This window comes from Cheilinus undulatus, linkage group 9 (genome assembly GCF_018320785.1).
Source record: "Cheilinus undulatus linkage group 9, ASM1832078v1, whole genome shotgun sequence".
In the NCBI taxonomy this organism is placed as follows: Eukaryota; Metazoa; Chordata; class Actinopteri; order Labriformes; family Labridae; genus Cheilinus; species Cheilinus undulatus.
Window position 1 is genome coordinate 46,874,070 of NC_054873.1, and position 12,226 is coordinate 46,886,295.

The following is a 12,226-nucleotide window of genomic DNA, read 5'->3' on the forward strand; positions in this document are numbered from 1 at the left end:
TTTCCCACTCCCAGTTTCTGACTCTATCAACTGTCACAATAGCAGCATATAATGTTGCTTATGCATTAAATTAGATTAGTAGGTCGGCCTTTGTTGACAGGATACTGTTTGTATGATTTACTTGTGGGCTTTTGTCTTTATTGAGATAGGGAGGGACAGTGGAAAGGGTTGGGAAATGGGGAGGGTGGAATGACACGGAGGAAAGGAGACACAGGTGAGATCAGTACCTGTTTTGATACCACAGCCACAAAAAAAACAGATGACCAGACACCAGGACTGGGAACTTAGCTGTTTTAAGCTGCCAGATAATGCAGGCAAACTTATGACGCTGTCTATAATGAAATAATCAGTTTTGACACCAAAATGTCGCCTATGTATTTACACAACAGAATTTTAGTTGTTCCCAGAGACCAGGAATGAATTAAGGATGTCACATTTTTGAAACTTTATCAGTATCACAGATTTTTTGGGTGATTGAGTCGCTATTATTTCATGATCTGTACTATGAAAAAGTAGCATCAGAAGCAGATTGATGGTTCTACTTTAACCAAATGTCCTACATTGCATGAATATAGTACTGTGCAGAACTTTTAGGCATGTTTGGGCCAAAGATTGAGGCTAAAGTAAGGCATAGATGTGAATAAGTCTCCTGTGGGCACCATCAGGAGAGAATGAGGATTGACACAACCCCAGTCCGTTCTGGATGTCCTTCAATATTATCAGCACGGCCTAGGGTACCATCCAGGCGAGTAGAAGGGCTGCCACGAGCCCCTGGTTGTGCTGTGAATGTCCCAAGGGCCTGAAAACTGCTGGTGATCTCTGGGCATCCAGGTGTCCAGGTCTTTTCACCTGGACAAGGCCTGGACAAAAGAAGTGCCGTCAAGCTTGATCTCTGGGGATCATTTTTGGAGGAGTGGGTCAGTGGTGAATCAACACTGTTACCAACAGGTTCTAGAAAAACTGAGAGAAAAAGTCTGAAGAGAGAGAGCACAACTCTGGAAAAATGGTTTCATTCTTCATCGAGACGACGAGTGTTGACAGTGAAAGTACACTGAGACAAAACCAAGACTTTTGGGGGTCGAGACTGAGTCAAGGCTGAGACCAACACAAGACCAAGACCAAAAAAATCAATTTGAAGAACCACAACAAGGTAGAACAGTTAAATAGCATTCTCTCATTTTTTTTTCTTTTTAATAAATTTGACCAACTAAAAACAAGGTGTCTGCAACTCTTTCAAAGCACAACATGCAAAAATCTCAAATCTTAAAAAATAATACAACTAACTTCTTGTAAAAAATAAACCCTTGTATGTATTTAAAAGCCACTGACAAGTCTGGAATTATTTTAAGTATCTGAAAATAAGATGTTTATCTAGATTTGTCAGGTGAATGAGGCCTAACTAAGTGTTCAGAGGTATTTCTGACTAGAAATAAGATGGACTGATGTCTGAGTGTTTGCAGGTGTATCTACTTGTTGTTTTAGCGAGAGCCTCTCCTTGTTATCACATTAATGAAGGAAGAATAGCAGATCAGTGCTGGTCTCGACCAGCCTTGATTGAAAATCCTGAGTCCTGCCAGTCCAAGACCTAGACAAGACCGAGTAAAAATGCTGTCGTGTGTGAGACAAGACCAAGACATTCAAAATGTGGTCTTGAAACTGGTCTCAAGCCCAAGACCATTCTCGAGTGCTGCAGCACTAGAGACAACTCTCCAGCTCACACTGAGCTCTCGTTAAAGCAGTTTCTGGACCAAAAAACTAATCAAAGTGATGATCACCCTCCCTAGTCACCTGATCTATCACCGTGTATGGTTTTCCTTCTTCCTAAGATCAAACCTGTGTACAGAGGATCACGCTTAGAGTCTGTGTCAGAAGTTAAACAAAGAACCACAGAGGTTCTGAGACAAATTTCCTTACAGGACCTGAATGCAGCGGTGTGTTGATGCAGAAGAGAAGCATACTGAAGGAGAAAGACAGAAAGAAAATATGTATGTGCAATATAATTTGATCAGAGCATTAGTCTCATTTTTAATAACCATATCATACAATGCAATAAGGTAATTTCCAATGACACCAACAGTAATGATGCCAATCACGGTTATCAGGCATTGAAACTGAAATGAAGAAGTGAAAAAGATATCAGCCCGATCAGAGATGACAGTCCTAGTTTCATTTATGATAGTGGAGAAACGAAGTTAAAATTACAATCAGGAACTTTAAATTGTTAGTTTTAGTGACTCCTAACAGAGTGGTGCATCTTACCCTGTATTTAAACACTGTTTTTGGATTAGTATTGATCTCAGACTGAGTGAAAATCATCCTCAACATGATGCTGACCAATAATAAACACATAGCTCACTTTGAATCCTGTCTGTGGAAATTGTTGTTAAAGGCGCTTTTGGTCTTTGAGTAGTAAATTTTCATCTGACACTGATCCATTAGCAGAGATGACAAGCATTTAAAACAGTTAACTGCTTGTCATCTGTTAATTCTGACAGCTACGTATTTTTAATTTTAGTCTTAGTCTTAAGATGAAATGTCTTTTAGTTTTAGTCATATTTTAGTCATTTCTACCCTTTTAGTTTTAGTCTAGTTTTAGTCGATGAAAACTTAAAAACATTTTAGTCTAGTTTTAATCCATTAAAAGTCCCTACATTTAGGTCTTTACTTTTAGTCCAAGCATTTATTCCCTTCCTAAATCTGGTGCCAAGTCACAGTAGTGTGTCCTCTGCACTCTACCAAACCTGGGGTCCCTGCTTTCTACTGCTAAGTTGCAAAAGAGATACAGATGCATTTTTTTGTGACAGATTTACCCATAGTAGAGAAAAATCACAATTTTTTAATGTCCGACAAAAACTAAATTACATTTTAGTCTAGTTTTAGTCATCTTGATGAAAATTAAACTAACTTTTAGTCAGTTTTTGTCATCACAGATCTGTTTTTGTTAGTCTTAGTCAAGTTTTCGGCTAGTTAACACAGGATCAAGCCCTGATAACTAATGTCTAGTTAGTCGACAAACTTAACACTGATTTAAATATGTAGAAGTAAAAATACTTTTCTTGCTGGTTTTGTTTGCTTTTAACCCTTAAAGGTCCACTGGTTGTTTTTCCATTTTGTAATACCTTTTTTGACAATAAACCACTCAGAAAATGTATAAATGGATATTTTAAAAAGAAATTACAACATGCTGAAATTGTCAAAAAAAAAAGAAAAAAAAAAAAGAAGAATACCAGTGCCAGTCCTGTACAGTTTGGTCCACTGTCTCCTATGTGTGAAATTAATTTTTATATCAAATTAAAATGATTATATTTCCTGTTTTACTCGGCCTATTCACATCAAACAAAAACTGAAAGAAAGCTTAAAAATCATACTTCCCACATTCAGTGATTGCAATGCAAAATGTGGCTTTGTGTTCATGCTGTCATGTGACAACAGTAGCAGATGATGAAATCATGCCTATATGAACATGGACCCCTAAGGGTTAAAGGTCAAATAGAGGTCTTTACACTAACATCAGTCTGTTTTTTCACAAGTAGATAAAAACCCATCACTTTATGTTTATGTTCAAGAAAAAGTCCCCCCATGTGAAGAATGAAGGGGGGAACTCCCCTCAGTTTAAAGGTGAATTTCAGGTCCTGGTAGTGTCTGCATTTGCAGCCTGGTTATCATCCCTGTCACCTTCTCTGCTCATGCCCATAAAGCCTAAAGATTTCGAGAAATGTCAATATTTGCCAACCTTTGACTTTGTAGGGACTCCAACTGCTGACTCCAGCTTTAATAAAGATGTCAAACCCTTTAATCCTGGTTAGATAGTGATAGTGAATCCTTAATAATGAAGGTAGTGTCTTTGTAGAAGATGTAATCAAGAGAAGAATCGATGTATTGTACGTTTTGGCAGCTTTAGGGTCAACTACAGTTACTAATCATTAAAAGCATGGCTTAACATGCCGACTGGACTCCTTACATCCAGATTAGTGCACTAACACCTTGACTTGACTTCTGTCTAAGAGCAGACAGACGTGTAGTTTCAGTTTGTGTGTTACCTAATGGAGGGGACATCACTGACAGGCACAGACAGGCACAGACTTTGGGTTAACCTCAGTGAGACTCAGATGAACACCGCCCCTCTTTCTCTCTCTCTCTTTTTGCTGAGGTTAACAAAGGAAACACCGAGCTCTTCAATATTTTAACTGATCAGCATTTTTTCACTCAAAGGGGTGAAACAAACTTTGCCGGTTTTTAAAAATACATGTGAAAGGGCTTTAGTGGAAGTGTAAAAGGAAACTCCCTTAAAAAAGCTCATCTTCTATCTGTTCTCCTCAGTGGCTCGTCCTGCAGCCAGTAGTGTGTTTAGATTTAGTTTGTGATAGGTCTAGTGAGTCACACTGCAGGTAGCCTGACAGTTAAGGAAGCCAGCTTGGTCTTGTTGTAAAGAAGGTAGAGGTAGAGAGTTTCCTGAGCTGTATGAAGCTCTATGTTAGGAGTGAAGCATGCACAGACAGGTCAGGATGAGTGGAGGCTAATAGAGCTCTGTCATCAGTAGGAACGGGTTAACCGGGGGTGTTGGGAGTCTTAGATGTGTTTTACTCTCTGTTCTGGCTTTTTTACTCCCCCACATAAGTCTCATAAAGTCTTCTTTTCAAAATGGTAACATGCTTTAGAAAGATTCATCTGCTGTTAAGTTTTTAGTTCAGAAAACCTAAATATTTTCAAATTATACCACTCAGGTGAAAGATTTGCAGTTTTTTGGCAATCTGTACCGTTCCCAAGCATGTCTGACCCACAAAGTCCAGCTTTTCTGACTAATGTGAGTGCGCTGTACTGCACTCAAGCACAGTCCACTTCTTTGGCCCTGGCATGGTCAATTAGGTGAGCTATGACATAGGGCTAGACATTTAATTAAATCTTAAATGCAATCAGTATGATTTTGGCCTTGACATTAAAAGAAACACCCACCACAGCTCCTTAAAGTCTCATTTCCCTTTAAAAACTTGCAGACTGAGAGCAGATGGCCTAGAGGTTAGGTAACACCACATGTATGCAGGCAGTATAGTTTCAAGTCTTCCCTCTGGCTCCTCTCCCTCTAGTCTGTCCCCCACTCATTCATCCCGTTACCAACTCTTTCCACTATCCTTCTCTAAATGTGAAATCATCAAAAGCCCAAATACATGTCTTTAAAAGAAATCCAACTAGGGCTGAATGATTTGCAAAAATAATCTTATTGCGATTTTTTTCCCCCCTAATATTGCAATTGCAATTTAACATGTGATTATCATTAGATTTCTCATCTTATGTATTTTTCAACAATTCAAGCAATAGATTAGGGCTGGGCAATTAATCACAAATTAGATTAAATCGGGATATGGCCTGCTGCAATATTCTAATCACAGACAGTGCAATTTTTCTTCAACCTGAAATGGGTCAAAATACCAGATACAATTTTTTTCCAGTAGATGTTTTATGCTCCACACCAGTGTTACTCAACCCTGCTCAACCAAAGAGCCAAACTGTTGACAAATACCTCTGCAAGAGCCACAATCTATGTGTTGAAGGGTGGCAAAAAGAGCATGAAGTTGCAATAAAAATAAGTTTTAGGTGGCAAAAATGGTCTTAAAGCAGCAGCGGTTTGTGTGTGAAAAGGGGCAAAAATTGGGAGAAAATATAGAAAATAGTCAGAGAGTGGTAAAAAAAGAGTGAAAACTGTCTAAAATGGGCAAAAAGCTGCAACAAATAGCAAAAATGGGCAAAAAAAAGGAAACAAGTGGTACGTAATGGCAAAAAATGGGAAAAAAGTGGCAAAAAGAAGAAGCAGAAATTTGGGAAAAAATGTAACGAGTGGTATTTAATTGCAAAAGGTAGCTTAAGTGGGCAAAATGTGGCTAAAAATGGTGAAAAAGGGCAAAGATCGGATTAAAGTAGAATAAATTGGGTAAAAGTTGCAAAAACCCCCCACCCTTAAAAGAATAAGGTGGTATTTAACAGCTAAAGATAGCTGAAAAATTGTGAAAATGTTCAAAAAGTTTTTTAAAGGTTTTTGGGGGGGAATAATATATAAAATTACGAAATAAAAGAGCAACAAATCATCACAAAAGAGCTACACGATGCTGCAGAGCCACACGCTGAGTATCACTGGTCTACACATTTCGCAAACAAAGTTTCTTTTGTGTTTTTTTTTTCTTTTTTTTTTACAAAATCCTACTTTTCTCCCTCATGTAGGCTATATTTTCCTCATTCTAAACAAGAACAACAAGAAAAGGTCATCCCTTTCAATATAGCAATTGATATCAAATTTGCCATATGAATCAAAATCGCTTTTCTTTTTTTCCAAGTTATTAATTCCTAGTTTTATATCTAATATGGTGCTCTTTTTTAATAAAGACTGATTTATTGCTTGTGTTTGTTGAACAACACATAAGATGGGGAACCTAAGAATAATTGCACATTAAATCACAATATTGGGAAAAATAATCGCAATTAGATTATTTTTGCAAATCGTTCAGCCCTACAATCGATCATTCTTTATTATAACCTACATTCAGTCAGGAGCACACTCATCATACATTTGACCATTTTATTGCAAAATGGATATGCAGTTTTACTTTGCAGAGAATGCTCTGCCCCTAACATGCTCCCTGGGTTAGTCAGGCAGCATGGCTTGATTGCTAAAAACCCCATATGGACAGAAACATTTATGACGTGTACTGAAAACAGTGAAATTATTTCAGAAACAATAAATCCATAGTAGCATGAATCTGAATATGAGGCTACAACAAGCATTAAGCTTAAAAGGATGAGGCTGGGGTGGAGGAGGTGAAGCTTTGCCAGCAGCAGTGTGGTGCATCAGCAGGGATTAGTGAGCAGTATGTCATATTTAGATGGACCACTTTGTTGACACTTACATGTTTGCATTATATGCATTAAATCCTTGCTGCTGCAAAAATGAAAATATCAAACTGTTATTCTGACACGTTTCAAATGAAAGAAATATTGCAACTTCTGCAATTTTGAAAGTACAGCAGGCCGTACTGCGATTTAATCTAATTTATGATTAATTACTCAGCCCTAAATCCAACCCACAGAGGGCTCAGTGGACAAGATTCTTGTGTTATCAGACTTTTACGTTTTTACCCTTCTTTCTTTTTCTGCAAAAGAAATCAGTCTACCCATAAAGTCAGGTCTGTATCCAAACAGGAAGTCAGTTACCCTTAGTTTATGACATCAGAAAAATCCAAAATGAAAGTCTTAAATGCAAAACAGTGGAATTTTTAAATGCAGTTAAAAGGATTGGAGTAATTGTGATTAACTCCAGAACTAATGAGATGAATCATGATTAAAATTTTAATATTTTGACATCCCTAATTATGTATGTTCTTGATCTTCATTTTGACTAAATAATCTGGATTAACATTTTGGCTTTATTATGTCCACACAATTATTTTAATGCTCCAAATTGCATCGTATCTCCCAGGCCACAAATCGTAAATATCAAACAAACTTTATACCTTCAGTTGTTGCAATTATTACTGTTCACTATCAGTGGAGACAGTTTGTTTATCAAGCTCTTTCTGACGATGGAGAAGGAGAAGACCATGAACATTTTTTTTGCAAAGAAAAGCTTTAAGTGAGATTCTTTGCTCCTCTTTTAATAAAGAAAGCTAGTGCAGCTAGCAGCTAGTGCTGTATCCATCCTAATCTCCTCCCCTGCTGGCATTGTTTAGAGACTTGGTTCTAAACTGGTCCAACCTCAGGACCCACCAGATCTTCAATGACAAACTGTGACCCAAATTTTCAAAAAATATTCAACAATGCACGTTTATTTTACCGAATAATGTCTCAGTTTGGATCTTGAATGGAACAAGATACATGACCTAAAGAAAAGACAAAAAAAATACAAAAGTACAAAACTAACACATTTCACACCCCATTTCCCAACAGTTAGCGATAAACATTCAGAAACGCAGTGTTAGTATTGCACGATTATGATAAACGAGCTGAAATAATGAGAAAATATATATTTTTACCAATAATGAAAAACAATGTATAGATGCATGCCCATCAAGGACTTTTTGCCTCTTTTTTCCACACACATTAAAAACCCACTCAGAATAGCTCTGCAACCCACTTTTGAGTCCCAACCAACCAGTTGAGAACCGCTGGTTTAGAGAATTGCAGTACAACTAAACCATGCATTAGCTACTGCCTCTTTCTTCCTTAAATGATGCGGATTGGTGCATTCTCTGACTTGGAAAAAGCATGTCAGCTTGAAGTTTTCCAAGATGGATCTGCCTGATGACAGACATGGAATCTGGACAATTCCATCCATCCATCCATCCATTTTCTTCCGCTTATCCGAGGTCAGGTCGCGGGAGCAGCAGCTTAAGCAGGGAAGCCCAGACTTCCCTCTCCCTGGCCACTTCGTCCAGCTCTTCCCCGGGGAACCCAAGGTGTTCCCAGGCCAGCCGAGAGACATAGTCTCTCCAGCGTGTCCTGGGTCTTCCCTGGGGCCTCCTCCCGGTGGGACCTGCCCGGAACACCTCACCAGGGAGGCGTCTAGGAGGCATTCGGACCAGATGCCCGTGCCACCTCATCTGGCTCCTCTCAGCATGGAGGAGCAGCGGCTCTACTCCGAGTCCCTCCCGGATGGCCGAGCTTCTCACCCTATTTCTAAGGGAGAGCCCAGACACCCTACGGAGGAAACTCATTTCAGCCGCCTGTGTCCCTGATCTTGTTCTTTTGGTCACTACCCACAGCTCGTGACCATAGGTGAGGGTAGGAACGTAGTTCAACCGGTAAATCAAGAGCTTCGCCTTTCGACTCAGCTCTTGCTTCACCACGACAGACTGATGCAGAGACCGCATCACTGCCGATGCCGCATCAATCCGCCTGTCAGTCTCCCGCTCCATTCTTCCCTCACTCGTGAACAAGACCCGAGATACTTGAACTCCTCCACTTGGGGCAGGATCTCATTCCCAACCTGGAGAGGGCATTCCACTCTTTTCCGACTGGGGACCATGGCCTCAGATTTGGAGGTGCTGATTCTCATCCCAGCCATTTCACAGTCGGTTGTGAACCGTTCCAGTGAGAACTGAAGGTCACGGCCTGATGATGCCAACAAAACCACATCATCTGCAAAAAGCAGAGACCTAATCCTGAGGCCATTAAACCAGACCCCTTCAACGCCCTGGCTGTGCCTAGAAATTCTGTCCATGAAAGTTTACGAACAGAATCTGTGATAAAGGGCAGCCCTGGCGGAGTCCAACCCGCACCAGTAACGAGTCCCACTTCCGGCAATGCAGGCCAAGCTCTGACACCTGTCGTAAGAGACAGTTCATAAACTTTTAAAGGTTTCAAAACAAGCACCAATACTCAAAAAGTTGCAGTCAGGTGTCTGAACTCTTCACAGTTTTATCGACTTTGGAACAACACCTCTTGTTTCCACCATCCTTTCAGAATAAAGGCCTACAAGCCCCAAAATTAATCCTAAAGACAAGAAAACCTATGGACAAAACAAGTGTGAAACAACATGGCTCGTTCGACTGTAATGGTTTGTTTTTGTACTGTTTTCCTTCCAGAGAAGCTATACTTGCAACTAAAATTGAAACCCACTTAATCACCAGACAGTTCCAACACCTGCTGCCTCTTTTTTCCCGTTTTTTCACCCCTATGAGAAACTATAAACAAAACAAGGTGTTTTCTGTGCTAAAAAGGTAATAATTAAGTTTAAGCTGGCAGTCACATGGCTTTAAGTCTCAAACTCATCCTCAGAGCTCAGACTGATACTCAGCGTAAAGCCAACAAACGCTCTTTGTTGTTTCAAAGACATGACGTAGCATTATCCACAGCTTGCACCTGAATTTGCTGACTCATAAGCTGCCCTAGAACAAACACACCGGCCAAATCTCTTCAAGATTAAGGCTGTACACACTGATATTTGTTGGGGGAACGTTGAACTTTGCACCAGTGAAATTAATACAGTGCTCCAGGGTTTCATTGCTCTCTTGTCTGCTAATTGTTTTAAAACCGGCAGGACTTCAGTCTGCAGAAAGAAGATCCTCCTGTGTTTATTCTTACGTTGAAGGTGCGTTTTACCAGGGAAGACACCGCCTCAGGGCGAGCAAGGTGAGAGGACGGTAAAGGCGTGTGGTTGTTTTGACAGCTCTGAATGCTGCCATAAATTGTGAGAGTTTCCTTTTTTAAACTGGATTGATGGTATGTTAACTATCCAAGAGTTATTATCCAGGCAGGCACAAGCTCAGCCGTGTTTCTCTCATGGTGAACGTACAGAAGAATGTCGATCCAGCTGTATTGTTTCCATGTGCTGACGGCGAAGAGGAAGGGGGAAGGGTTGGAGGCACAAGGGCTTCTTCTGTATCCTCTGGGAATGTGCGTGAAGGCTGAGGAGGAAGTGTGTACGATGTGTGTGTGTGAGCTGAAAAGAAGGAGCGAACAATCCGTTGTGCGTGTACAGACAGTAATTAGCCCTCTCGGCTTTTCTCCATAAACACAGAGTGAAAGAGGAACAGTGTTGTTTGGCTTCACTGTGAAAATGAGGGCTGAAACAACTGCCGTGAGTCATTTATGAGTCATTTATAACATCTCAACGGGTCAGTTTGGCCCACACATTCACTGCTGCTCTCTGTTAGCTTTCACTTTATTACTACTTACTATCATCTAACTTAATTAGTTTGACACAGCAGTGCAGTACCATGCAGAGATGCTCTGAGTGGGAAAATCAGAACTCATACCATTGTTTAAAGTAAGAATATAACTGGTGCTGATGCCAATACAAATGCTTTTTTTCACATCTTTTGGTGTAAGACTCCCACTGTGACTACATTTTCACACATGATGAATCATCAAAGTTTGTCCAACAGGTGACTTCTTCTTCTACCCCATAAAAACTCTTCTTTGATTCACCGGTTAGGTTTGCTGTTCTGGTATTAAACTGAAAGACACAACATCCCTTGGCTGTTTGCAGATGATGTTAAGCTACCTTTTTGTTGCTGAGTGTGGAGGCTGAAGCTCTGGGAATGCACGTCTCCTGGACCAAAACAAAGATCCAGGCATTTGGGGATGCCTTGGATGCCGCCATCAAATCTGTGTCTGTGAATGGTGAGAATGGTGTTGAAGTTGTAGAGCAGTTCCCCTACCTTGGCAGGGTAATCCATCGATCTGCTGACTGTGAGGCTGAGATCAACCACAGACCTGGACTCACACATGGGGCGACGGGTTCGCTGAGCAAGACAGTATGGCGTCTCTGGTATCTGAGCAGGCGGATTAAAGTGAGGGTCTTAGGGACTGAGTCCTCCCAGTCTTGCTATACTCTTGCGAGGATGGATGCTGACTGATGGCCAGAGGTGCCGACTGGACTCCTTTGTGACAACTTCCCTTTGGTGTATTTTTGGGTATCATTGTTAAGACAGGCTGCGTTTGACTGGTGACCAGTCCAGGGTGTACCCCGCCTCTCACCCAATGACAGCTGGGATAGGCTCCAGACCCCCTGTGACCCCCAACAAGATAAGGGGTATAGGAAATAGACGAATAGATGGATGTTAGGGTGGGTGTCTAATGCTCATGTGCTCAGGAGAGTAAGGATGGATGACTGTGGATCAGAAGGTAGACTATATCCCCATCCACATAGAGATGAATTTAGGAGTATATGCAGTTTATTTTGTCGTATCGCAGTTTCACCCACACGGAAACAGCGTTTTGGGAGACTGCTTTTTGAAAACGGGTCCCAGAGTGAACAAATCTGTAAATGCTTACTGTTCTGTCAGCCAACTGCATCTTTCTTCAAATGATTACGTCACACATAGTGTGGCAAGTCGAACCAAAACAACAATGGCAGATAACAGGCTTGTGTTCGTGCTGCAGAAGCTACCGAGCTTACTATGGCTTTTACAGCAAAATCTGTTGCTCCTTTACCACCACTGAGAACAGCAAACACCAGATGTTCTTAAATCCACCGCGGAGAGAACAACAAGAAAGGCACCCACAAGAAAGTTTGTGGCAGTTCGTCTTCTCTCACGCTCAGTTTGCTCCCACTGCTTCATTAGGGGGGTGTTAAATTGTATTAATGTGTTTGAATGGGATTAGCTAACACTGATGGCCAATTCTCCACAGCTAACTCTGCCATTAGTGTATGAATGTGGAGTAAAAGGGTGTGAATAGGTAGGTGTGACATGTGGCGTAAAGTAATATAAGTCAGACGACTGGAAAAGGGCTGTGA

At 40.7% G+C, this 12,226-nt stretch overlaps 1 protein-coding gene across 2 annotated transcripts in view; it reads left to right on the top strand.

The window, feature by feature from the left end:
- Window positions 1-12,226, top strand: part of elmo3 (engulfment and cell motility 3) — a 59,751-nt gene that overhangs the window by 9,883 nt on the left and 37,642 nt on the right. Inside the window, exon 1 of one of the 2 annotated variants that reach the window (XM_041796399.1) lies at window positions 10,063-10,116. The exons of the other annotated variant lie outside the window; for it this stretch is intronic. The gene's annotated coding sequence lies outside the window, so the exon portion shown is untranslated. Of the gene's footprint in view, window positions 1-10,062; window positions 10,117-12,226 lie in introns of those variants that run through there. 2 annotated transcript variants of the gene reach the window in all.